Source organism: Rattus norvegicus, chromosome Y, assembly GCF_036323735.1.
Source record: "Rattus norvegicus strain BN/NHsdMcwi chromosome Y, GRCr8, whole genome shotgun sequence".
Taxonomy (NCBI): domain Eukaryota; kingdom Metazoa; phylum Chordata; class Mammalia; order Rodentia; family Muridae; genus Rattus; species Rattus norvegicus.
Window position 1 is genome coordinate 5,501,900 of NC_086040.1, and position 26,694 is coordinate 5,528,593.

General features: G+C 37.4%; 1 long non-coding RNA gene across 2 annotated transcripts; it reads left to right on the forward strand.

Moving 5' to 3' along the window:
• Positions 1–818: 818 nt before the first annotated feature.
• Positions 819–23,813, forward strand: LOC134484322 (uncharacterized). 2 transcript variants are annotated; one of them, XR_010061725.1, is made up of 3 exons: positions 819–930; positions 9,423–10,479; positions 23,671–23,813. It is a non-coding gene; the product is annotated as an uncharacterized LOC134484322 (long non-coding RNA). The 2 variants fall into 2 exon arrangements; XR_010061724.1 differs by lacking the exon at positions 819–930 and adding an exon at positions 7,525–7,647.
• The last annotated feature ends 2,881 nt before the right edge of the window (positions 23,814–26,694 follow it).

Genomic DNA, 26,694 nt, shown 5'->3' on the forward strand with positions numbered 1-26,694 from the left:
TCAGAACCAGCTTATTGGTTATCTAGCCATATCTTGAAACAGGAGAACATCATGGGGACTCATGAAGTTAGCAGAGGAGGATTACAGGGAGCAAACAGCACTCAAAACCAAAAAGTTTAAGTTGTATAACTATATTTACAAATTATTTTTATTCTGATTTGATGTTCTGTATTGTATTCTCAAAATAAAGCCAAAAGTTTCCAGCATAAAGACAGATTAGCCTTTGTATGGGGGAAGCCTCATTTGGCAGAGGCGGGGAGGGAAAGTCATGGATCTCTGTAGCTTGAGGGACGCTCGACTCCATAAACATAAAGGAGAAGTAAGTGCCTCATCACAGCCTCTGTTGTGTTCTCAGCACTTTCTCTGGAATCCTCTGTGCTCCTGAATTGTAAACATTCATGATCCAGTGTGTGAAGCAGTCTCTAAAGTAAAAAATACCCCTAGTGCTCTTGGAGAGAAAGTGGTGCAGGCTCTTCCTGTTCTTTCTGCAATATTTTTTTCCCCAATCTTTTACCGTAAGCTATCACCTAGTGGTAGAAGTTTAAATTTCATGTTTAGACATCCAAACAGTACACTAAAATGTTACAGACCCCTAGTAAACATTTGTTTAATTTTGTATACTCTTAGGTCAATGATTGTTGTGGCACATCAGAGAAGTCATATTTGTTATTAACAATTGTTTGACAATGATTCTTTTAAGGATGTTTATTTTAACAGTTTGATTTTTTATAGCATTATGAAGAATCTACCTTTACTAAGGAACTGTAATTCAATCTAGTAATCTTTTCTTTCCTTTTCCTCTTCTCTCTTCTTTCTCCAGAATGAGGTCACTCTGACACCATGGTGTTCTTTTAACTGTGGTCATCTTTTGTATCATCAGTTCCTGCTATACCCTCATCTTGGATCTCAAGATGGACCGGGGACTCTTTGGTAAGAATGCAGGAGAAAACACTTTCCTCTGGAAAGAAATTGTATACCCTCAAAAAGAATGTATGGAATGTTCACACTTATCTTAGATATATCTGTAGTTAGGTCATACATCAGTACTGACACAGGTTTAGTTAACTAATATGATTACAAAACAATTATCCCAGATACCAATCTAGTCCACAAAACACCTTATCTTGTTTGTTTGCTGTGTAGTAGATGCAGTGGGACATTTGTTAGAAGTGAGTCCCACCCAATCAATGTGGGAGAAAAAATATATATGTTACATATTGTATATAATATATTTTATATATAATATATTTTTTATGATTTATTGGCATATTAGAGTTACAGTACTATGAAATGCTGAATTTTAAATTAAAAGAACAAGAATCCTTACATAGATCATTTAGTAAAGGTAAATGTGGTGTTTAGATCTTGAAAACATTAAGCCATGAACTGGGAATCTAGATGTCAGTATCCAATCCCAGCTGTACACCAACTAGGCCATTCAGACAGTGAAGACCGCAGAAGATTATCAAACTAAGTGTGTTAGACTACATTATCTCTTGATATTTTTATTGGCCTAACATTCTGCTGTGGATAGCTTAGAGATTGACTTAATAATAAGGATTTATATATTTATTTCATGTATATGACTACACTGTACCTGTCTTTAGACACAGCAGAAGAGGGCATCAGATCCCATTACAGATGGTTGTGAGCCACCATGTGGTTGTTGGAATTTGAAATCAGGACCTCTTGAAGAGCAGTCAGTGCTCTTAAACGCTGAGCCGTATCTCTAAGCCTTAGTTAATGTTGTGACCTATTCCAAAATGTCACCATTATGTCAGATTTGTGTTTGAAAAGTATGTGACTGTGGTATGTCCTCGGTAGAGAAAGCTGCCTGCGAGGACTGGAGCAGCATGCGTGAGCAGAATGGTGTGTGCATAGGGACCATGGGTGAGCCCTTTGCAGTGATCCTTACATGAGAATTTAGGAAACATCACTGAGCATTGAACATTCTTTTTATAATTTTCAACTAAAGGGAAACAAGGGGCAGAGCCAGGTGACAGCATGCAGGCACAAACAGGCCCAGGATGTATATTACAGTGCCTAGTACCGTTTTAAAGAAAGAAAGAAAGCAGGGTCAGGTAAAATTGCTTCATGTTCACCACATGTGTGGTTTTTATGACTGTTGTGGTGTTTGGTAAACACTGGGACACATTTGTTTCCTGTGCTGACTGTGTAAGTTCAGTGTCTCTATATCAATATTAGTTTGTTTTCTGTCATAGATTTCTAATTTATAGACTTCAATAAAGTGAGATTGGCGAATAGATTCTGTCAGTCTGTTTCTTTATTATTACATATTTTAATGCTCTAGATAATAGATAATAAAGCATACATTCTTGAAATATAATTGCAAATTTGTAAGAAAAAGTGAAGTCATTGCACAGTCCAGTTTACCTTCATTCTGAAATCCTGTTACAGTCCTCATACAAAATCTGCCTGCCACCTCTCAATGGGGAACCTATGTTGGGTGTGTGTGTAATAAACTGGGAAGGGGACCATGAAAGGGATAAAAAGAGCCCTTAAGGCAGTAGGGGTGGGAGTGATCACCGACATGTGACATGAAAATAGAAGAGGAGCCACTGTGTTGCAAGAAGAGGGGTTAGGGCAATGGGGCAGGAATGAATCTGAAGAATTCAGAATGAAGACTGAGGAGATCCCCTACAGAAACCTTTTGCTGATTTTTGCTAGCAAATTCTTTTTATTTACAAGCTAATTTTCAGCTCATTGATAATGTTTAAAACTGACTAATCAAAACATTTAAATTATGGCGGCAAATGGCATGGATAATTACAAATGTTTGTCTCTAGGGAGTGGGAAAAGAGGGCAGTACAAAGGGACTGATTTTAGGTTTTTGTTAACCTTCTAGTGGTGATGAATACACTTGGTTAAAGTTAAAATAGGGTTGGAGGAATGGCTCAGTACCTATGGAAATCTGCTGATCTTGGAGAGGAACTTGCTCAGTTCCCAGTACCCCATGACAGCTCACAGTCATCTGCAATTCCAATGCCAGGGACTCATTGTCTTCTCCTAGCTTCTGAAGGGACAAGGTACAGATATATACATGCCAGCAAACACTCACACACATAAAAGAGGAATCCTTTTGAACAGTAAATTAAATAAATCCTACAGCTTAGTACCTAGGAGTTCTAGTTTCCAAAATGGCACAGCCTTGAAATACACTTTAAAGTGCTAATGTTGCTTAGTAATAAGTAAATTGTGTGTTCTGGGATCTGTTGGCAGTTGTATATTTAAGAATCTTGGATAAAATGCATTAGCAGAATACTATGATCAGTGATGCTTCTCAAATCCAAGCCTCGATTTATTTTTCAACATCAAAAATAAAAGGCAACACTTATGTGTGGGATGAAGAAATTACAGTTTGCCCATTGTGTCTGACACTGATATCTGGAAGAGAGAAGTGCTTCTAGTTGAGAGTTCATCGTCTCAATCTTTCATGTAGTATTACTCTGTCTACCATTCCTTGACAGTGACTCTTTATATTTCTGAGTCAATCCATGTGATTAGCAGGCAATTCTCTTTTCTATAACTTCTTTCATTTCCTCTTATTTTTAAAAAGTTTTTTGCTTCTTTAATTGGATATTTTTATATTTTCATTACAAATGTTATGTACATTTCCCGTTTTCTGTCCATAAGATCTCTAGATGGTCCCTATCCAATTCCTCTACAACCACCCTTACTACCCCTTGACATTCCCATGAACTGGGAGCTAAAGCTAGGGATGAAACCAAAGGGCTTCTCCTTCCATTGGTGCCCAACAAGGCCATCCTCTCCTACATATACAGTTTGAGCACTAGGTCGGTCCATATCCATTCTTTGAATATTGGTTTAACCTGCAATTCCTGGTTTGTTGGCATTGTTGTTCTTATGGTATTGAATGCCCCTTCAGCTCTTGTAATCCTTCCTCAAAATCTAACAAGAGGTCCGTTCTCAGTTTACTGGTTTGACACTAGCTTTTACTTCTGTATTGGACGTGCTCTAGCTGTGTCTCTGGAATCATCTATACCCTGTTCCTGGCAGCATGCGTTTCTAAGCTTCAACAGTCTTATCTAGTTTTGGTGGCTGATATATATATATATATATATATATATATATATATATATATATATATATGTGTGTGTGTGTGTGTGTGTGTGTATGTGTATATGATGTATATGTATATGTATATGTATATGTATATATATATATATGATAATATAATAGATAATATTCATATATATATACACATTTATATTTTGGTGGCTCCTACACACATGAGATAAGGTATAATATTAACATTGATTCCTTGTAACAGCTCACTTATTTAGAATCCACAAATGACAATGCCAAATAGACGCCCTCCGTTTCTTATGAAACTAGTAATGTTGAGGTGTCCCTGTACCTGAACCCATTCCTCTCCCTGCCCATCCAAATGAATCTATGTTTTGTCTGAAGAAAGAACCATGATAAAATATCCAAAACACTCAAGTCTGGCACTGGGAAAACAGCATGGTAGTTTTTACATAACTGATATCTAATGGAAAAACAGAATCGCATTCTACTGTCCATGTTGCCCTTTGCTTTACTGATGTCTTGTAATTTTTTGACAAAATTAGGATTTGGGAGTTTATAATTTGAAGAAGGTACAGAGTATCTACACTGTGATATTCATTCTATAGCTGTGTCACCTTTCTTGCCAAAATCGTTGCAAAAATATTGAAAAGGAAAACAGAATTTTTGAGTACACATTCAGGAATATTATAAAGTCACCTACAAGGAATGTACAATAAGAAAATGTAATAGAATATTCATTCCATTAAAGGTCTATAGGGAAAATACAGACCCTTGGGAAACAGAGAAAAACAAGAAAATTGTACTGTACATCACAGGAATGGACCTGAGAATAAAATTATTATCCAGAAGAATCTCCTCCACTCCATGTTCCTAGATCTTTTGTACCCATACCGAGCCCATATCTTTCTCCATTCAGAGCATGTATCCAATAATGAAACAAAGAGAATTCTCTAGCTTTAGAGAGATGTAGTATGTAAAAGTTTCTACTGTGTCACAGGAGACACTCCTGTAAAGTGTACCCTCAGATCTGGTCAATGTAAGAAAGCTCTACAGCAGGTAAGCCATTGGAATTCTCAGTGATATCACCATTAGACCCTCCCTGAAAAATCTCTTGTATCCTGCAGAGACCTAGCTTCTTTTCTGGTGTCACAAGTGTTGCCATGACTGCAATTGAATTGCAGATATTCCTTCAGTACCTCTAGGGTTTACTAATTGGCTCCTAATTCAGAGTAAAGAGCCATTTGGGATGGAGGACAAAGAGGAAGATATCAGAGATGGGGAGATGGAAGTTGCCCTTCTGACTTTGTATAAAAAAAGGAAGAAATATGTGGTCTATGGGAAAGCTTGGTGAGTCTTGCGTTGGGGTTGAGAGGATTCAGGTTGAGAGGTTGAGGTTGGTCTGAGTCTTCCACATATGGGTATCAAGAGTTGGGAGCCTCTCAGAAGCATTTGGACTTCCCTGCTTGTTATGGTTCCTGGACGTCAGAGAGCTTGTATCATTAATTTCTTACAAAATCAAAGGTTTAGGAAGAGCATACTTGTTTACCTGAGAGCTTATGACTCTTATTCTTTTTTCACAGAAGAAAAAGTTTCTAAGGAAGAAGGGAAAGACAGGTATTCTGTCCTCAGCTCAGAGTAAACTCCTCCATGATTTGGATTCATTTAGTGCAGTTTGTGTCTGACCGTGTTATCTGGAATAGAGAAGTGATCCTAGTAGACACCTCATCGTCTCAGTCTTTTCACTAGTATTACTCTGACTACCATTCCCTGTCAGTGACTTTTTAGATTTCTGAGTCAATAGGTGTGATTAGTTGGTCATGCTCTTTAATTTCTTTCATATTTTTTTATTTTTACCATATTTTATTCCTTATTATTAATTGGATATTTCTATATTTATATCCAAATGTTATTTCCTTTCCCAATTTCCTTCCCATAAGATCCCTAACCATGCTCCTGATCTTGTTCTATTATGCCCCTTACTGCCCCTTTATGTTTCATTGAACTGTGAGTCTAACCCAGGGAGAAGAAATGGGTTGTCCTTCCGTTGATGCTTAAGAAGGACATACTCTGCCAGATATGCAGTTCCAACCATAGTTCTGTCCGTGTACCTACCTTGAATATTGGTTTAGTACAAAAAGCACTGATTCATTTGCATTGTTGTTCATATGCGGTTAAAGACCCTTCACCTCTTGTAATACTTTCTCAAAATCTACCAACAAGAGGTCCAATTTAAGTTCACTGGTTTGCCACTAGCACTCACTTCTGTATTTGTCGTGCGTGTCTCTAAGGAAAGATCTATATCTGGTTCCTGGCAGAATGGACTTCTTAGCTTCATCAATGTTATCTAGTTTGGGTGACAAAGAATATATATATATATATATATATATATATATATATATATATATATATATATATATATGGCTTTGATGGCTTCTGCAGAGATGAAGTAAGGTGGGATTTTAACATGGATACTGCGCAACTAGGTCAAGAATGCAGAATCCACAAATGAAAGTGCCAAATAGACTCCCTCCTGTTCTTATGAAGCTACTGAAGTTCAGGGTTCCCTGGACTTCAGTAATTCCTCTCCCTGCTCATCCTCCTGAATCTTTAGATTGGCCTGAAGAAAGAATCATGGTAAGGCATCCAAAACCCTGAAATCTGTCACTGGGACACTGGACGTTTCATACTGTAGTACTGATATCAAAAAGTCTAGAGAAACAAATTCGATACTTCATGTGGTCCTTTGTTTTACTGATGTCTTAAAATTTTTGAAAAAAATAAGGATTTGGGAGTTTATTATTTAAAGTAGGTACACAATATTCACACTGTTATACTCACTCTGTACCTGGGCCCCTTTTTTGCCATAATCATTGCAAAAATTGAATTGGAAAACAAATTTTGAGTACACGTTCAGGAATATATATAATGTCCCCTCTCAAGGAATGTAGAAAAAAATAATACAATATTTCATCAATTGAAGGTCTGTAGGGAAAATACTTGCCTTTGAGAAACAGAGAAAACCTAGGTAATTGAAGTGTATGTCACAGGAATGGACCTGGGAATAAAATTATTATCCACTATTATCTCCTCCACTGCATGTTCCTAGACCTTTTCTACCCATGCCAAGCACCTAATTTTCTCCATTCAGAGCAAGTAACCACTAATGAAGCAAAAAGAAGTATCTAGCTGTAGAGAGATGTAGTACATAAAGGTTTCCACTCTGTCACAGGAGACACTCCTGGAAAAGGCACTCTCGAATCTGTTCAATGTAAGGAGGTTTTTTAGCAGGTAGGCCAGGGCAGTTCTCAGTGACATCATCATTAGGCCTGCCTGAAAAATCTCTTGTAACCTGGAGGGCCCTACCTTCATCTGTGATGTCACAAGTGTTGTCCTGACTGCAACTGCCTTTCAGATATTGCTTCAGTACCTCTAGAGTTTAATAATTGGCCTCTAATTCAGAGTAAACAGGCATTTGAGAGTGAGAAGAAAGAGGGTAAATAGAACATTGATGGGGAGAAAGAAGTTGGCCTTCTGTATTTGTTCAAAAAAAGAAGAAATACTTGGTACATTGGAAAGGTCAGTGAGCCCTGGTTAGGGGTTGAGTAGGTTTGCTGAAGAGATATCCTTTATCTGAGCCTTCAACATATGGGGATCAGGAACTGAAAGCCGCCCACAATCATCTGGACATCCCTGCTTGTTATGATTCCTTGAAATCAGAGTGTTTATATCATTAATTTCTTTATTCCAAAAGTCAGATGTTGGAAAGGGCCTAGTTGTTTCCTGAGAGCTCATGGCTTTTATAATTTTTCCAAGAAGAGAAAGGTCCTAAGGAGGAAAGGAAAGACAAGTATTGTGTCCTCAGCTCAGAGTACACTCCTCCTTGCTTTGGACTCCTATAGTGCAGATTGGGTCTGACACTGATATCTAGTAGAGAGAAGACCTTCTATTTGAGACTTCATCATCTCAGTCTTTCCACTAGTATTACTCTGACTACCATTCCCTGACAGTTACCCTTTAGATTTGTGAGTCAATAGGTGTGATTAGCTGGCTCTTACCTTTTCTTTTTCTCTCTCATTCTTTTTTTTTTTACTTTTTAGCAATTTTTATTACTTTTTCTAATGGATATTTTTATATTTACATTTCAAATGTTATTTCCTTTCCCAGGTTCCTGTTCATGAGATCCCTAAACAGTCCCACTAACCTTCTTGTATAACCCCTTACTGCACATTGACATTCCCTCGAACTGGGAGGCAAACCTAGGTAGGAGCAAGGGCTTCTCTTTCCACTGGGGGCCAAAAAGGCCATCCTCTGCTACCTATGCAGTTGTAGTCATAGATCTGTCCATACACAGTCGTTGAATATTGGTTTAGTACGAGAAAGCTCTGGTTAGGTGAATTGTCGTTCTTATGGGGTTGACAGCCCATTCAGCACTTGTAATCATTTCTCAACATCTACATTTCAGTTCTCTGGTTTGCACTAGCGTTCACTTCTGTATTTGACATGCTCTAGCTGTGTCTCTCATGAAAGATCTATATCCAGTTCCTGGCAACATGCTCTTCTTAGCTACAACAATCCTATCTAGTTTTGGTGCCTGGTATATCAATATCAATATATATATATATATATATATATATATATATATATATATATATATATACCTTTGGTGGCTCCTACTATTATGAATTTCGATGGAATATTTACATTGATTATGTATAACTAGGACAAGAATATAGGATCCACATATGACAATGCCAAATAGACTCCCTCCTGTTCTTATAACCTATTGAAGTTGAGGTTTCACTGGGCATCAAGCCATTCTTCTTGCTGCATATCACCCAGAATCTGATGTTTGGCTTGAACAAGAATCATGGAAAAACAACCAAAACCCTCAAGTCTTGCCCTGGGACCACAGGAATGTCGATATTAGAGAACTGATATCTAATAGAACTACAGAACCACATAACATAGTCCATGTTGTCCTTTGCTTAACTGATGTCTGGTAATTTATGGATAAAATAAGAATTTGGGAGTTTATCATTTGAAGGAGGTACACAATATTTACACTGTTATATTCACTCTAAAGCTGGGCCCCGTTTGTAGCCAAATTCATTGCAAAAAATGGAATTGGATACATGAAATTTTTGAGTACACATGCAGGAACATATATAATGTTCTCTGTCAATGAATTTGCAATCAGAAAATATAGCACAATATTCACTCAATTAAGGTCTGTAGGGAAAATACCTGCACCTGGGAAACAGAAAAGTTAGGGATTTGAAATTTCTGTCACAGGATTGGACCTGGGAATAAAATTAATCTCCAGAATAATCTCCTTCTCTCTTTGTTCCTAGGTCTTATCTACCCATGCCAAGGCCCTGACTAACTTTCTCCATTCTGAGCATGCAACCAATAAAAAAGCAGAAGTCTCTAGCTTTAGAGAGATGTAGAATGTAAAGGTTTCTAATGTATCCCAGGAGACACTCCCGGAAAGAGCACCCTTGAATCTGGTCAATGTAAAGAAATCTGTTCAGCTGGTATTCCATGGCAGTTCTCAGTGACATCATCAGTAGGTCCTGCCTGAAAAAGCTCTTGTATCCTGGAGAGCCCTAACTTCTTTTCTGACATCACAAGTGTCTTCTTGACAGCAACTGAATCTCGGATATTCCCTCTGTTTATCTATGTTTTACTAATTGGCCTCTAATTCAGAGTAAACAGCCATTTGGGATGGAGAACAAATAGGTTGAAGAGATCAGAGATGGGGAGAAGGAAGCTGGCCTTCTGCTTGGTATAAAGTAAAAGAAGAAATATGTGGTTCTTGGGAAAACACCCTGGGAAGATGGCTTTAATTCTTTTGTTCTCTAGGTTCAACGAGCTCTTGGAGAAGTTGTTGACCATCCTAAAGACCTTTGGGCAGATGGAAAAGTTTTTAAATACCACTTTTTAGATTTCGATTGTCCTGGGGATTGTATGGCAGATGGTAAATGTTTCCCAGGAAGAGTGCTAGAGACAGATTGATTTTTGGACACTTTAGATAACATGGGATTTTTCTGATATATTGGGCTAATGGCAGAAGGTCTAAATGATTTTTTTTGATGTGGACTTTCCTTCAGACCTTTGGAAACATAAAAAATGTTTTGTATTTTTGAAGTCAAATTTTCACAATGACAAATCATTTTGAGCATTGAGAACACTTTCTGGAGCCCTTGAAAGGGGTGAAGAAATTCCCTGAAACTCTGGGGCAGATGGTGCACGTGCCTTTTGGGTAGAAGGAGGAGTTACTTGAGCATCTTTGGGCGACATGGGATGTCCAGCATTCCCTTGTAAGGATTGGCAACTTTTCACAATTCCTTCGTCATTTTTGGAAAATTCCAAGGCCCTTTCGACAGATGGAGAAGGTGTGGGACTCAGGTGAGGAGCAGTTTTAGCTTTTGGTGTCTCTTTGGCAGCAGAAGATGGCACAAGATCCCTTTTGGCAGAAGGGGGAAGGTTGAAACTGTCTTCCTTAGAGGAGAAATTTCTCAAGACTCCATTAGAAGGATCAAATCTTAAAAATTTGTTGGTTCAAACAGGATGCCTGTGGTCAACTTTGGTAGAGGGGGAATGTCAACTCTTTCTCCACAGAGTGGACATGTGAAATAAATCTCCTTGGGTAGATGGGGATAGTTGTAAAGCATGCAGTTCAGATGAAGTAGGCCCTAAGACATCTTTCTCAGATGAGGAAGGTCTTAATGTACCCTGTATATGTGTAGAAATCCTGACTGACATCAGAATGGGGGTTAGGTATTAGAGCTACCTCTGGAGATGTGACCTCTCCTAGGGCATCATGGACATATGTGAGAGGTCTGAGAGCCTCATGAGGAGATAAGGATTATTCTAGATTTCATTGTGTAATTGAGGAAGTTCCAAGAAAAATTTCTTCTCCTGGAGAAGAGGAAACAGACTTTCGTATAGAAGTGTCAGGTTCCCTAGCCTGATTGATAGGCAAAACAGGTTCCAAAGCCCTTTCAGAAGATAAGGTAAAATCCAAAGCCTTTGACGTATATGGCAGATGTTCTGGGTCTGCTTGTGGGTGTAAAGAAGGACTGGAAACCATTTGTGTATATTTGGAAGAGTGTGTAGCTTCTTCTGTAGTTGGGGAAGATGGCTGATCTTGAGGAGATAAGGAAGTTCCTATAGCCTCCTGTGAAGTTTGCAGAGGTCATATGCATTCTTTTGCACAAATGGAATCGACAGAATACCTATCCTTACCTGTAGAGTATGCTACAGACACTGGTGTTTGCGTATCATGTTCCCCCACTCCTCGTTCACATGTGGTTGGATCCATAACCTTCTCTACAGATGGAATATGTCTTAGAACATATTTTGTACATGTGTCACACCCACAAGCCATTTCTAAATATGTTACTGTGGGTAGAACTCCTTTTGTAGGTGTTTCTTGTCCAACAGTCTCTTTATGAGATAGAGTCCTACTCAGAAAATATTGCTCAGTTTTGGGAAATTCTAGCATATGTAGAAATTCTAGTATATGTGGAAAATTTTGGAGCCTCTCCTTTCAGGACAGAATGACCTAGAGTCCCCTGAGGAGGAAGGGGATATTTTATCTTCTCTTCATATTGTATAAATATGGAGTCTGCATGGCTCTTTGACTGTGTGTTGTGACAAACTTGGCTCTTTTGGGCCTGATGACGTGTCAGGAGGGACCTTTTTGGTGGTAGAGGATATTTGAATAATTTCTGTTGTATAGGGACAAAGGAAGCACTGGGCTACATGGTCAGGTTGGAAGATCACATTTTTTATGTGCACAAGGCACAAGAGTTCCATGGGTAGACTCAGAATTTTCTGCCACATCTTGCATGGGTGTGGAACTCTGAAGAGTGCCTTCTGATACTGTCAATGGTCCTTGATCTAATGGTGTACATGCAGAAAGTTTTTTCTCTGCTTGGGCTGGTATGTGTGTTATGAGGTTCACTTGGGGAAGTGTGACTGCACTTTGTCTCCCTTGGACAATAAGAGATGATTTAAGCCCATTACTTAATAGTGGAGGACTTTGAAGGTCCTCTTTATTTAATAGGGAAGTTCTGAAATCCCCTTTGTCAGCAGAATCAGGTTTCAAACTCACTTTACCTGAAGCAGATTGCATCAGGTACTTTGGTGGACATGGGGGAGATCTTTGACTGTCTTTGTGAGTGCACATACCTCTCTGCCCTGCTTTGACAGCTGTCAACGGTATTAAAGTCTCCTGTGGAGAGGTGTCAGGACTTAATCCATTTGTGGAATATGAGAAATCAAAGAGATTATCTTTAAGAGAAGTTTTGCAGCCCTATTTGTCTGATGGGGCCTGTTGTACCTCCCCTTAACGAGAGGGGTCTACTCCAACACACTTTGGAGGAGATTTGGAAAGATTGGAGACCTGTAGGATAGGGAATGAACATTTGTAACTCCTTTGGAAACTCTGTGGGACAGAGAGCTGATCACCCAGAAGAGCAGGCAATACTGTGACCTCAGGGAAGGAGAGATTACCACTTCTGTCCACCTTAGGCCACATCCCTAGCCCAAGAGGAAACTGCATATTGCCTCTGGACATATGAATATAGGAGCAGTCAAGCTGCAGGAGCCCTGCAGTCCAAAGTACACCTGGATCTGAACTGGTCCAAACAGTATTCTACATCAAAATCCCATGTGGGGTGGGGACGTCTCAGACCCTAAGAGGGGCAGAAACCCCTGAGAACTCTACTCATAATCCTAACTCGGGAAAAAACACCTAGCTTCATCTGGGCCTCATGTGCATAGGGACCTAGGAGCAGTAGGGCCAGGACATTTCTGGTTGCAGCCGTCATGGAAAGCTGAAAGTCAGCCCAACAAGAGAGTTCAGGCCTGAGACCAGAGGTGAGTCCAACTTTTCTGCTCTAACTGACCTGACTGGTGGACTTGGGACATACAAAGTCAGAACTCCTCTGGGACCAGGCACTTCCAGTTTCTAGCTGGCTCCTGAACCTGATCCCGGCCCAGGGTTCCCTGCTTCTAGATGCTGTGGGAGAGCTGACCACCCAGGAGTGTGGGCAGTACTGGGCCTACACAGAACAGAGACTGCCACTTGTGCCCACCAATACCCACATCTCTGGCCCAAGATAAAATAGCATAGTGCCTCTGGACACAGGAATACAGGAGGAGTAAAACTGCAGGAGCACCATGTTCCAGACTGTGCCTGGATCTGAACAGAACTGGTCAAATAACTCCCTGCACAAAAATCCTGAGTGTGGGGTACTAGACCTTCAGGGGAGCAGACACTCCTGGGAAACAAGAGGAGACCATTCTCTGCCTAGATTCCTGACTCAAGAGGAAAACACCTTGGGCCTTCTGTGCCTCCTCTCCCCACAGAAGTACCTAGGAGAAGTATGGGAAGTTCCTTCTGGTTCCTGCCCACAGGGACATCTCAAAGCCAGTGGACAGGAGCAAATGCATGCATGAGAGCAGAATACTCTGTTCCCCTAACTGGGAGGAAAAAAAAGGAAAACAGGCCTAAAGCAGTCCTCACACATGAGGCTAGAGGATGGTCCAGCCACTGTCTGAAAGAGCAAGACAAGCTAAATCCAGAGACAACCTGATAGCTAGAGGCAAGCACAGGAATGAAAACAACAGAAATCAAGACTACTTGGGCTCATCAGAGCCGAAATCTCCCACCAAAGCAAACACTGGATATTTAAAGATATAAGGAAAGCAAGATCTAGATTTAAATTCACATTTTATCATGACGATGGGGGATGTTAAGAAGGTCATAAATAACTCCCTTAAGAAAATACAGGACAACAGAAAATACAGAGGCAAAAAAGTAGAATCCATGAAAGAGGGAACTCAAATCTACCTTAATGTACTACTGGAAAAAGAGCAAAACAGGAGAAGGAAATAAACAAAACCATCCAGGAGTTAAAAATGGAAATAGAAACAATAAAGAAAGCACAAGGAAGACAACCCTGGAAATGGAAAACATAGGAAAGAAACAAGGAGTCACTGATGTGAGAATCACCACCAGGATAAAAGCGATAGAAGACATAATCTAAGGAGCAGAAAATTCCATAGAAATCATTGACACAACTGTCACAGATAATGTGAAACGAAAAGCACCTAGCAAAAATCATACAGGATATCCAGGACACAATGTGAAGATGAAAGCTAAGGATAACAGGTATAGAAGAGAGTGAAGACTGGCAACATCAAGGGACAGTAATTTCTTCAATAAAATTATAGAATAAAACTTCCATAATCTAAAGAAAGAGATGCCCATAAACATACACAAAGCCTACTGAAGTGCATATATACTGGACCAGAAAAGGAAACCCTATCATCACATAATAGTCAAAACACAAAATGTGAAAAACAAATTAAAAATATTAAAAGCAGTAAGGGAAAAGATCAAATAACATATAAAGACAAACCTATCAGAATTACACCAGAATTTTCACCAGAGACTATGAAAGCCAGAAGATCCTGGACAGATGTCATACAGACACTAAGAGAACAAAACAGCAAGCCCAGGATACTGTATCCAGCAAAACTCTCAATTAACATAGATGAAGAAACCAAGATATTCCATGACAAAACCAAATTTACACAATATCTTTCTACATATCCATTCCTACAAAGGACACTAACAGGGAAACACCAACACAAGGAGTCAAGTAAAATAATAGATAAAGCAAGAAATCAATCTTTTCACAACAACGAGGAGAGGCACACAAACATAAACTAACCTCCAATTATGAAAATAACATAAAGTGACCATCACTACTCCTTAATATCTCTCAACAATAATGGAATCAATTCACCACTAAAACGCCACAGATGGGCACACTGGATATGTAATGAGGACACAGCATTTTGCAGTACAGCAAACACACCTCAGTGAAAAAGACGGACACTACCCCAGAGTAAAAGGCTGGAAAACAACTTTCCAAGCAAACTTTCTAAAGAAGCAAGCTGGAGTAGCCATTCAAATATCATATAAAATCGACTTTCAACCAAAAGTCATCAAAATGCATAAGGAAGTACACTTCATATTCATCAAAGGAAAAATCCACTAAGATGAAATCGAAATCATAAATATCTATGCTCCAAATACAAGGGCACCTACATACATAAAAGAAACCTAACTAAAGAACACAGAACATATTGCACGGCAAACAATAATAGTAGGAGATTTCAACACCCTACTCTCATTAGTAGACAGATCACACAAACTGAAATTAAACATAGACATAGAAAGACTAACAGTAGGTATAAACCAAATGGAGTTAACATGTTTTAGAACATTCTATCATACAAAAAAAGGATATAACTTCTTCTCACCACTTCATGACACTTTCTCCGAATCTGATCATATAATCAGTCAAATTCCAGGCTTCAAAGGATACACAAAGATAGAAAAAAACTCCAATGCATCTTATCAGACCACCATGGGCTAAGGCTGTTCTTCAATAACAATTAGGAAAGAACACCCACATATATATATATATATGGAAGTTGAACAATGCTGTACTCAATGATAACTTGGTCAAGAATGAAATGAAAGACATGAAAGAAATTAAAGACTTCTTATAATTTAATGAAAATGAAGGTACAATATACACACACTTTTGGGACACAATGAAAGCTGTGCTAAAAGGAAAACTCATAGCTCTGAGTGCCTGCATAAAGAAACAGAAGAGATCAGACATCAGCAACTTGACAGCACACCTAAAAGTTCTAGAACATTTAGAAGCAAATATGTGCAGGAGTCATAGAAGGCAGGAAATAATTAAACTCAGATCTAAAATCAACCAAGTAGAAAAAGGAGACTATACAAAGAATGAACAGAACCAAAAGCTGGATCTTTGAGAAAATCAACAGGATACAGTAATCCACAGCCAGTCTAATGAGAGGGCAAACAGAGTTTGTCCAAATTAACAAAATCAGAAATGAAAAGGTAGACATAACAGCAAAATAAGAGCAAACTAAAAAAGTAATCAGATCGTCCTAAAAAAGCCTATATTTAACAAAACCTGAAAATCTGGAGAAAAAGGACAAATTTCTACACTAATGCCAAGTACCAAAGCTAAATAAAAGCAATCATTAAAAGCCTCCCAAACAAAAAGAGTCAAGGATCAGATGGATTTATTGCAGAAATCTATCCAAAATTCATAGAATATTTCATACCAATACTGTCCAAACTGTTCCACAAAATTGAAACAGGAGGAGCAGTATCGATTTCCTTTTATGAAGCCACAATTACTCATACCTAAACCACACAAAGACCCAACAAAAAAAGAAAACTTCAGATAAATTTCCCTTATGAATATCGATGTAAAAATACTGGATAAAAGTTTTGCAAAATGAGTCAAAGAACACATCAAAACAATCATCCATCCTGATCAAGTATGTTTTATCCCAGGCATGCAGGGATGGTTTTGTATATGGAAACCATCAATGTAATTCATTATATAATCACACTCAAAGATAAAAACCCAATGATCCTTTTATTTCAATACTGAGAAACCATTTGACAAAATTTGACAAAATTCAACACCCCTTCATGATAAAAGACCTGGAAAGAATAGGAAGTTAAGGACCTTTCCTAAACATATACAGCAAACCAGTAGTTAACATTAAACTAAATGGAGAGAAACATGAAGCAATCCCACTAAAATCAGGGACATGAAAAAGCTGCTCACTCTCTAACAATTTATTCAATATAGTTTTAGACGTCTTAGTCAGAGGAAGCAGACAACAAAAGGAGGTCAAAGGGATATAGATTGGAAAGGAAGAAGTCAAAATAGCACTGTTTGTAGATGATATGATAGTATACTTAGTGACCTCAAAAGTACCACAAGAGAATTACTAAGCCTGATAAACAATTTCAGCAAAGTGGCTGTGTATAAAAATAACTCTGCACACAAGCTAAACAAGCAGAGAAAGAAACTAGGGATATGACACCCATCACAATATCCCCAAATAATATAAAATATCTCAGGGTTTCTTTATCCATGCAAGTAAAATATCTGTATAAGAAGAAACTCAAATCTCTGAAGTAACTGAAGAAGATTCCAGAAGATGGAAATATCTCCCATGCTCATGGACTGGCAGCATTAATATAGGAAAAATGGCCATTATACCAAAAGCGATATACAGTTCATTCCAAACCCCATCAACATTCCAGTCCAATTCTTCATAGAGTTAGACAGAACAAGTCATAAATTCATCTGGAATAACAAAAAACACAGAATAGCTAAAACTGTCCTCAACAATAGAAGGACTTCCTTGGGAATCACTATCCCTGAACTCAAGCATTATTACAGAGCAACAGTGACAAAAACTGCAAGGTTATGAGACAGAGGCAGGCAAATAAACCAGTGGAATAGAATTGAAGACCCAGAAATGAACCCATACACCATGGGCACTTAATTTTTGAGGAAGGAGCCAAAACCATACAATGGAAAAAAAGATAGCATTTTAAGCAAATGGTGTTGATTCAACTGGGGATCAGCATGTGGAAGAAGGCAATTAATCCATGCTTACTGACTTGTAGAAAGCTTAAGTCCAACTGGATCAAGGACCTCCCCTTCAACCCAGATACACTCAAACTAATAAAAGAAAAAGTGGGGAAACATCTCGAACACATGGGCACTGGAGAAAATTTCCTCAACAAAACACCAAAGGCTCATGTTCTAAGATCAAGAATCAACAAATGTCATAAAACTGGCAAACTTCTGTAAGGCAAAGGACATTGCTGATAGGACAAAATGGCAGGTTGAAAAATGATCTTTACCAATCCTACAACAGATAGAGGGCTTAAATCCAAAATGTACAAGGAACCCATGAAGTTAGACTGCAGGAGACAATAACCTTATTGAAAAATGGGGTTCAGAGCAAAACATAGAATTCCCAGCTGAAGAATATCGAATGGCAGAGAAATACCTAAAGAAATATTCAGCATCTATATTCATAAGGGAAATGCAAATCAAAACAACCCTGAGAATTCTACTCACACCAGACAGAATGGCTAAGATCAAAAACTCAGGGGACAGCAAATGCTGGCGAGGATGTGGAGAAAGAGGAACACTCCTCCATTGTTGGTGGGATTGCAGACTGGTACAACCGTTCTGGAAATCAGTCTGGAGGTTCCTCAGAAAATTGGACATTGAGTTATCTGAAAACCCACCTACACCTCTCTTGGGCATAAACCCAAAAGATGCCCCAACATATAACAAAGACACATGCTCCACTATGTTCATAGCAGCCTTATTTATAATAGCCAGAAGCTGGATAGAACCAAGATGCTCTACAAAAGAGGAAAAGATACAGGAAATATGTCACATCTACACAAGGGAGTGTCATTAAGAGATACCAAGTTAATAATGATGGAGAAAAGAAAACTTTACTGGCTCTTTATCTGACACATGGATCATATCTATACGATACACAATATCTTATTCTTCAGAAATAAAGTAATGCAATTAAATATGCTATATATTTGAATAAATGCTTAAATAATGGCACAGTAATTATTAAAAATTTCATGAAAAAAACTAAACCCACAAATTGTTGGTGAAGTACAAATACAAATGAAAGTGTTTGTATAGTTTTGCTGGAACAAAGAACCCTGGTATATGTTTGTTGGGTCTAAAATTTAATATAACTTTTAAAGAAATTAATATAAAACTGAAATTATGTGTGATTCAATAGTACCACTGAAGGAATATGTACCTGAAGGAATCTGTCTATCCCAGTTATAAATCCATGAATGTCTTTACCTTCTCACTGTTCACTATATCAGTGTTACAAAATTGTAAAAATAAATTATATAGTCACTAGACCTTTATTTAACCATCAAAAGAGCAAAATTATATCATTGGCATGGATATTGATAAAACTAGATATTACTGTGCCAGTTGAAAATTCAGAAGTATGAAGACAATTATGTAAATCTTATGAATGTGGGCAACTGCTGTTTTTTTTTACTTTGAAGCCTCTTCTATAGCAGGAAAGTAAGATGTCATATTATAAACACAGTCACAGTTTTCCCATGGCTCACATGGCAATACACAGGATCCTACTATTCCTGTTTTGATAAATGGCCATGTTGTCAAACAGCCTTCCAATTCTTAGTGTTTTTGTCCATACATTACTGCTTTTATGAGCTGCGATCAGAGAAAAGTATAGGTGTACTGGGCAGCAATTACTGTAGATCTGTGTAACAGGTATAAGTGCTTAGACCGTGAGAGGTAGAAAGCTGAGCATGAGGCTAGAGAAACATTGCAGAAAAGGAGAAGGCAGAATGTGAGGAGCGGGAGGATGCAATCGTGACATCTAGACATGACACAATTATTGGACCTATGGACTCACTCCATCCACAGTCGTATGCACAAGTTCTGTACACAATTAAGTCAATGAATTAGGGAAGATCCCAGGAGGCAGTACTCAGTGAACCAATGGATTATAAAGAAAATAAAACAGGAAAATATGAAGAACATGAAACTAGAAATAGAATGTATCCAGAGAGAGTAAACCAAGTTAAGGATCGGTGTGATAAAGGTACATTGTGTACATGTGTGAAGAATAAATAAAAATTCTAAAATAAAAAAGTTCTAAAAATATATTAAGGATTTTTATATCCTATGGAAATCATTTTTTCCCTAAAAGTAGAATAGAGTATCCTAAGTTTTGTAAGTTGCAGAAATGTCAGTGAAAAAACGTAGTTAAATTGGTCCAGTGCATGCTGTCTGCATTATGGAAATATCAAACTGAGGCTCGTTAATCTGTACAGTTAACTTATATCACCAGTTCAAATAAAATAAAATGAAACACTGTGTAATGATCCACCAAAACCAAACTGCACACTAGAGATTTAAATGCAAACCAAAAAATGCCTTGTTCTTAACCTCAATCATTTTACTTTTTGAAACTCTGAATACATATGAATATAAAATTTCTAACCTGATACACAGAATATAATTTGGTTTCTCTGTGACTTATATGGTAAGACTTTCATGGTTGCACGTTGCCATCGATTATGTCATTCATTTTTAGAATCCTAGTACAACAAGATCTAAAATCCATGGGCTTTGGTCCTGACAGCCAGGGATTGCACTCTGTAAATGATCACTTTATATTAATTAGCTAAACTCTGAAAGGCAGTTTGCTGCATCACAAAATTAAACTGATTCATTGCTATGGTTATGATAAGAGTTTCTTGTGAGAAGAGATATAAATTTCTCATGACAAAATTTGCTTTCTCTTCTGTTGTTTGGTGGGGTATTGATGAGCTTAAACATCTTCCTTCCCAAACTAGCACTTAAAATAGATTGTTTTTCACTGTCGATCCTAGACACACTAAAGGTAGGAAAAACACTGAAAATAGAATGGGCTTTTTTCTCTGTCCCAAAAGATCGTTTTGAACTTCTTCTTCATCATCTTCACCACCACCACAAACACCACCATCACCACCACCACCACCACCACCACCACCACCACCACCACCACCACCACCATCCACATCAGCATCACCATCATCATCTAATTTACATGATATTGAATTTGGAATTTTGTTACACCAAAGAATGAAATGAGAAGTATTCTGCTTGAAGAAGAGATGTTGATGAACACTAAGCCCTTTACAATCATTATACTGTTTTAAAGACATTGCCACATTTACTTCAGATGACTGATTGAAATGCTAGATCTCTATACATCAGGGTTTGAGAGTCCCGTACTGAGAGAATGGTCTTTTACTGCATACCTTCATTAACAGACTTTGATTTAACCCATCTACCAATGAAGTGAAATTGTCCCAGAAATAAAATAGTGCCTCTCCAGAAACAGCTTTTCCACTTTTTCCACTGATACACATCTATATCTTTTTCTTCATTGTCATATTGATATGGGCTTAGGATAATATATATTCTGATTTATTAATGGTATTTTAGTATTATTTGGGTTAATTTTTAAAATATCAAAGGATCATACCTACTCCATGATTGTATCGCATATAGCTTTTAATTTGATCTTGAAGAATTCATGAAAACTGAAGTATCAAAAATGTATATCTTCCCATTGAAAATTTGTAAGATCCATCATGTGAAACTCCCACTGGACTTCAGTGGACTAATATCTCTGAGAGCATTTAAAGACTTTCTTTCTGCATTATTGCAACTCTACAGAAGCTTCACTCCCATAGTAGCAGTTCCAGATTGGCTGTAAACAAATAATTTTCTGTGCTTTGGAAAGGGTTTAAAATATTTTCATTAACTTTTAATATGAAATTAGTTAGGACTTTGAGAAAAGGGGGTAGACAGGCCCTAGAAAGTATGTTTTTAAAATTCTTTTCTTAAAATTAGACCTTTTCATGCAATATATTTGAATTATGATTTCCCTTCCCTCTATTGCCCCCCTTCTTCTATTCTTCTGCTGTCATCTGTAACTACATTCTTCTGACTCTCACTAGAAAACAAACAGTCACCTAAGGGATAAAAATAAAATGAAAGTTACTGAACTGGAGTAGAACAAAACAAGCAGATAGAAAACAGCCAATACAAGGTACAAGAATCAGGTACAGACACAGAGACCCAGACTTACATTCACACACTCAGGAATTCCATGGAAACATAAAACCAGGAAAAATATATACACAAAACATACAGAGTAAAAATTGCTAGAAAAATAAACAAAAAACAAAAGGAAAAAACATTCTGAAGGAAAACTCCTGACCCATTATGAGAGAAGGATACTCCAAAGATGATGTTCATTTCCCTTAGTGCTTTATACGCAGTCTACCCTTAAATTAGTTTAGGTACCCAGTGAGATTCCCTTGGAGAAAAGTAAGTTTTCATTTTCAAATGATTCACCATTGGAGATAACTTCCAGTTTAGAGATTAGGTGATATGCAGGGCTTGGCCTCTTTCAAGCGCTAATTAATAGGTAAGGATATCTGTGAGATGCTGTCCTCTGAGCATGATATAGTTGTGGCACTCAGGAACTCACAATAGTTACATCTATCTGAACAGACCCTATATAATATTGACCCTGACTATTCAATGGAACTAAGCACAGTGCTGGAGAATAGAAAATGATGTAGCCACGGGTGTCTTACCAATTGTTAAGTGTATAGCTTCTTGCCCATGTTCACAGAAGAGGCTCAGTTTAAATCCAGGGGCTCATGAAGCAAAGAGATAAAAGACATACACCTGCTATGGGTATTTGTTCTAAAGATGGTAGGTTGGTTGGGACAGATAGGAGATTGGGAAGGTAGAGGGCTTCCATACATGTGTTGTGCATGTATGGAATTGTCAAAGAATAACTTGCTTTCTTAAAACATCCTAATGTAACCACTAAGAAAGGTTAGGCAGACTTTCTTTCAAATCTGATCTATTTGTTTTTAAAATTGGGTCTCATTGTGTAGCTCAAATTGACCTAGAACTCCCAGTGTTCTCTCTACTGTCTCCCATGCTCTTGTAGCAGGTTTACTCTACATTGACAGAATTATAGAATATGTGTAAGTCTTCTGTTTATGAAGTTTGATTACATAATGAAATATACTGTCATTTGTTTTTCATTTACCGATATATCTTGAATACATGTGCATGGGAGATTTCTTCATGGAACAACATGCATTTAATAAATGGTAGTCTGCTCACTTGTTTAAATAATAACCTAAAGGTGGCATTCAGATTATTTTCATTTTCATTAACTAAAGTTTGCTACATAAAATCAGCATGGACACTGACTTAGGCACTGTACTCAGTGATAATTATTTACCTTATATTTTGTATATATTACAAAACACGTTGTTGGAATGATGTTAAGTAATGTAATACTTGTATAAATACTGCCAAATTTTATCTCAAAAGAATATAATAAATACATATTGCCATCAATTTTATATGAAAGAACCCATACTATCCAATTCAATATTAAATGATACATATATTTTAAAATGGTATCAGTCTCTGAGTTCTTTCAGTTTTTGAATTAGGGGAAGGATTGACGAAGTTGAAGTAGAGGGCAACCTCTATAGGAAGACCAGCAGTCTCAACTAATCCGGAAGGACGAGATCTCCCAGACACTGAACCACCAACTAGTCAGGATACACAAGGTGATCTGAGGCCCTCACACATGTATAGCAGAGGACTGCCTTGTCTGGCCTAATCCTTGAGAGACTTGAGGCCACAGGGATTATGGTGCCTGGCAGGATCTGGGGAACATCCTCTTGGAGTCAGGGAAGCAAGAGATGGAATGGGATGAGTAACTGTGGGAGGAGAGTGTACAATGGCAGGAATGTAAATAAATAAAATAATTTATAAAATAATTTCACTCATAAATTCAAATGCTAGATTCTTTTTAACATCCACATTGCAATTAAATCGTGAAGTTTAGCATTTTATGGTTACTGAACTATGTAAGCATTAATCCTTAATTTACTCTTCATACTATTTGCGAATTGTCTGCTTACTTACTACATTGCATCAATTATGTTTGCTATGTAGAAGGCTTATTATTCATAATTTATGCAGAAAATACATTCATGAATCTTGTTATTTTAATGATCTGTTATGTGTGAACGTCTATTTATAGATTTGTGTAAATGAACACAGGCACCTGGGAGACCAGAAGATTGATATCCCCTGGAGCTGCTTTTTCAGCTGGTTGCAAGTGGCTTCATGGATGTTGGAAACTGAACGTGTATGCTCTTAAGAACAGTAAGTGCTCTTAACCACTAAGCTAATACTACAGTATTTATTCCATAATAAATTAACCTATTTATAAATTTCTGATGTATTTCAGGGTATCTTTGAACTTGAGATATCTTGCCACATTTTAAGTGCTATGATTACATTCAGGCATTATTTTTTCCAGTTTTCTTTCTTTATCATCGTAAGATGTGTTGGATTAAATATGTTAATATTTTGCAGTAAATCCTTCAAATGTTTGCTATATAACCTTGGGTTAGAGTCTGTTTCTTTCCTCTGCAATGACTATATTAATTTTACAGTTTGCAGTTCTCTCTTTCTTTACACAATCCATCTGATGTGTTTTTCCTTTCAAATAGAATGCAGTAAAAACCTTTTAGTTTTTCTATGAATAGTTAATCTACTAAGAAAATGTGTTGTATTTTCTATTTTAAGGCCAATACATTATTTCTTTAAAATGTTCCTAGAGTTTTGTTTTTTTTCTTTTTCTTATTATTATTGTTCTCATTAGTCTCATTATTAATATTCTGTGTAAGCTTTTATGTGATGTGGTCATTTAGTGAATATAGAAGTCTTCCAAACATATATGGGTAGGAATCAAATTTAGGTCCTTGGTTTTTCAAGGCATGAAATTTTATCTGCTAAACCACCTCACTGGAACATACTATAACACTTTAAGGTGACATATAGCTCCAGGCTGCTTTTATATATACAATGTTTTCATCATTTGGCTTTTAATAAATATTTTTGATTATTCTAATATATTTTATTTTCCATGTCCACTTGGAAACTCTAGTATGCTTATTTTACTATTTAATTAATAATTTAATCATAATTATTATGCATTTGACACCTAGCTAATATGAAATTATCCTAGATACAATTGAATACATGCAATTAGTTACCTAAAGCATGAAGCTTGGTACATAATATTGTTCATTATTACTATGCATTTGCATAAAAAAGAGAATATTTCATCGTCACAATTCTGATACCAGTTTTACACAGTATGACAGCTACCAACTATCTGTGACTTTTAATCACTTAAAAGGAGTTAGGATTATATTGTTAAATGATATTTCCCCAATATGAGGTAAATAGATTTTATTTTGCTTCAATTAATTAAACGTGCTATAGCAGGAAAATTATAATTTCCTTTTTTTAGTTAAGACTAAATTTAATATTTACATCCTCCTGCCTATCAGAAAGTCAATACTCTAGTACAGGAAGATGTGCCAGGCACAGGTCGAATTTGTACTATAACATGTAATAACAATCATCAGTCTTATCACTTTCAAGTGATTGTTCACATCATGCCTGTAAAACACAATGATCAAAATGGCAGCATAAATATAAAGGCAGTTCAGTGGTATAAATAGCTTGGTGATAGCCAACTGCTCTCTAATTTTTCTTAAGTCCTGTTCAATGAATATGGATGGTACTGGTTATTTAGCCACGTATATAAGGTTATTGAAGCTGTGGTTATGGGGGAGAATGTATAGCCCTTACTTACTTAAGCCAGTACCATACCTAACAACAATCAAAGCCATGTGTCCTTATATACAGAATAATTACAGTCTCTGCAACAAAGATCACAGTAAAAATCCCAGCCATTCAAAATGCAGGATAGAAACTTCAAATCCAGTCTCAATGGCTCTATCTACAAAATGTCAGTTGATTCAAGGCTGAGGAACATTAGAAGAGAGGGTGGGAGAAGAATGTAAGAGACTAAAGTTTACTATGAGATGGTGTGTCAAAGTAACACCAGAAATTACACTTATAACATCTCACTAACATGATTGACTAAACAACAGGTGAGGAAGACAGGGAATGGGGAAGAATGGAAGTTTAGTTTTCTTTCTGATTAAACTCCTTCTTCTTCTACTACTTCTTCTTCTTCTTCTTCTTCTTCTTCTTCTTCTTCTTCTTCTTCTTCTTCTTCTTCTTCTTCTTCTTCTTCTACTTCTACTTCTTCTTCTTCTCTCCCTCTCCCCCTCCTGCTCCCCCTCCTCCCCTCTCTCTTTCTCTCTCTCTTTCTCTCTCTCTCTCTCTCTCTCTCTCTCTCTCTCTCTCTCTCTCTCTCTCTCCTTGTTGGATATTATTTACATTTCGAATGTAATTCCCCTTCCAGTTTTCCAGTCAATAAGCCCCTTAACCTTTCTCCCTACCCTTCTATAACAGTGTTCACATCCCCCACCCACAGCCTCCCCACACCTCCCCACGTTCCCCTACACTGGGGCTCCAACCTTGGCAGAAACAAGAATTTCTCATTTCATTGTTTTCAGCAAGGCAATCCTTTGCTACATATGCAGTTGGAACAATGAGTCAGTCCATGTATATTCTTTCTGTTGTGGTTTGGTCCCTGGAAGCTCTGGTTGGTTGGCATTGTTATTATTTGGTTTCAAATCCCTTCAGCTCTTTCAATCCTTTCTCTAATTCCTCAAACAGGGGTCTATATTTGACATATTCTGGTTGTGTCTCTCAGGAGGGATCAATATCCAGTCATTGTCAGCCTGCACTTCTTAGCTTCATCCATCTTATCTAGTTTTGGTGTCTGTATATGTATGGGCTACATGTGTGTCAGGCTCTGAGTGGCAGGTCCTTCAGTCTTTGTTATAAACTTTGCCTCCTTATCTTCTCCTATTAGTATTTTGGTTCCCGTTTTAAAGAAGGAGTGAAACATCTTCATTTTACTCATCCTTCTTGAGTTTCATGTGGTCTGTGTATTGCATGATGGGTAATTCAAGCTTTTTGGATAATATCTACTTATCAATGAACGCATACCAAGTGTGTTTTTCTTTAATAGAGTAACCTCACACAGGATGATATTATCTAGTTCATTCTATTTGACTATGAATTTCATGAAGTCATTGTTTTGATAGCTGAGTAATATTCTGTAGTGTAGATG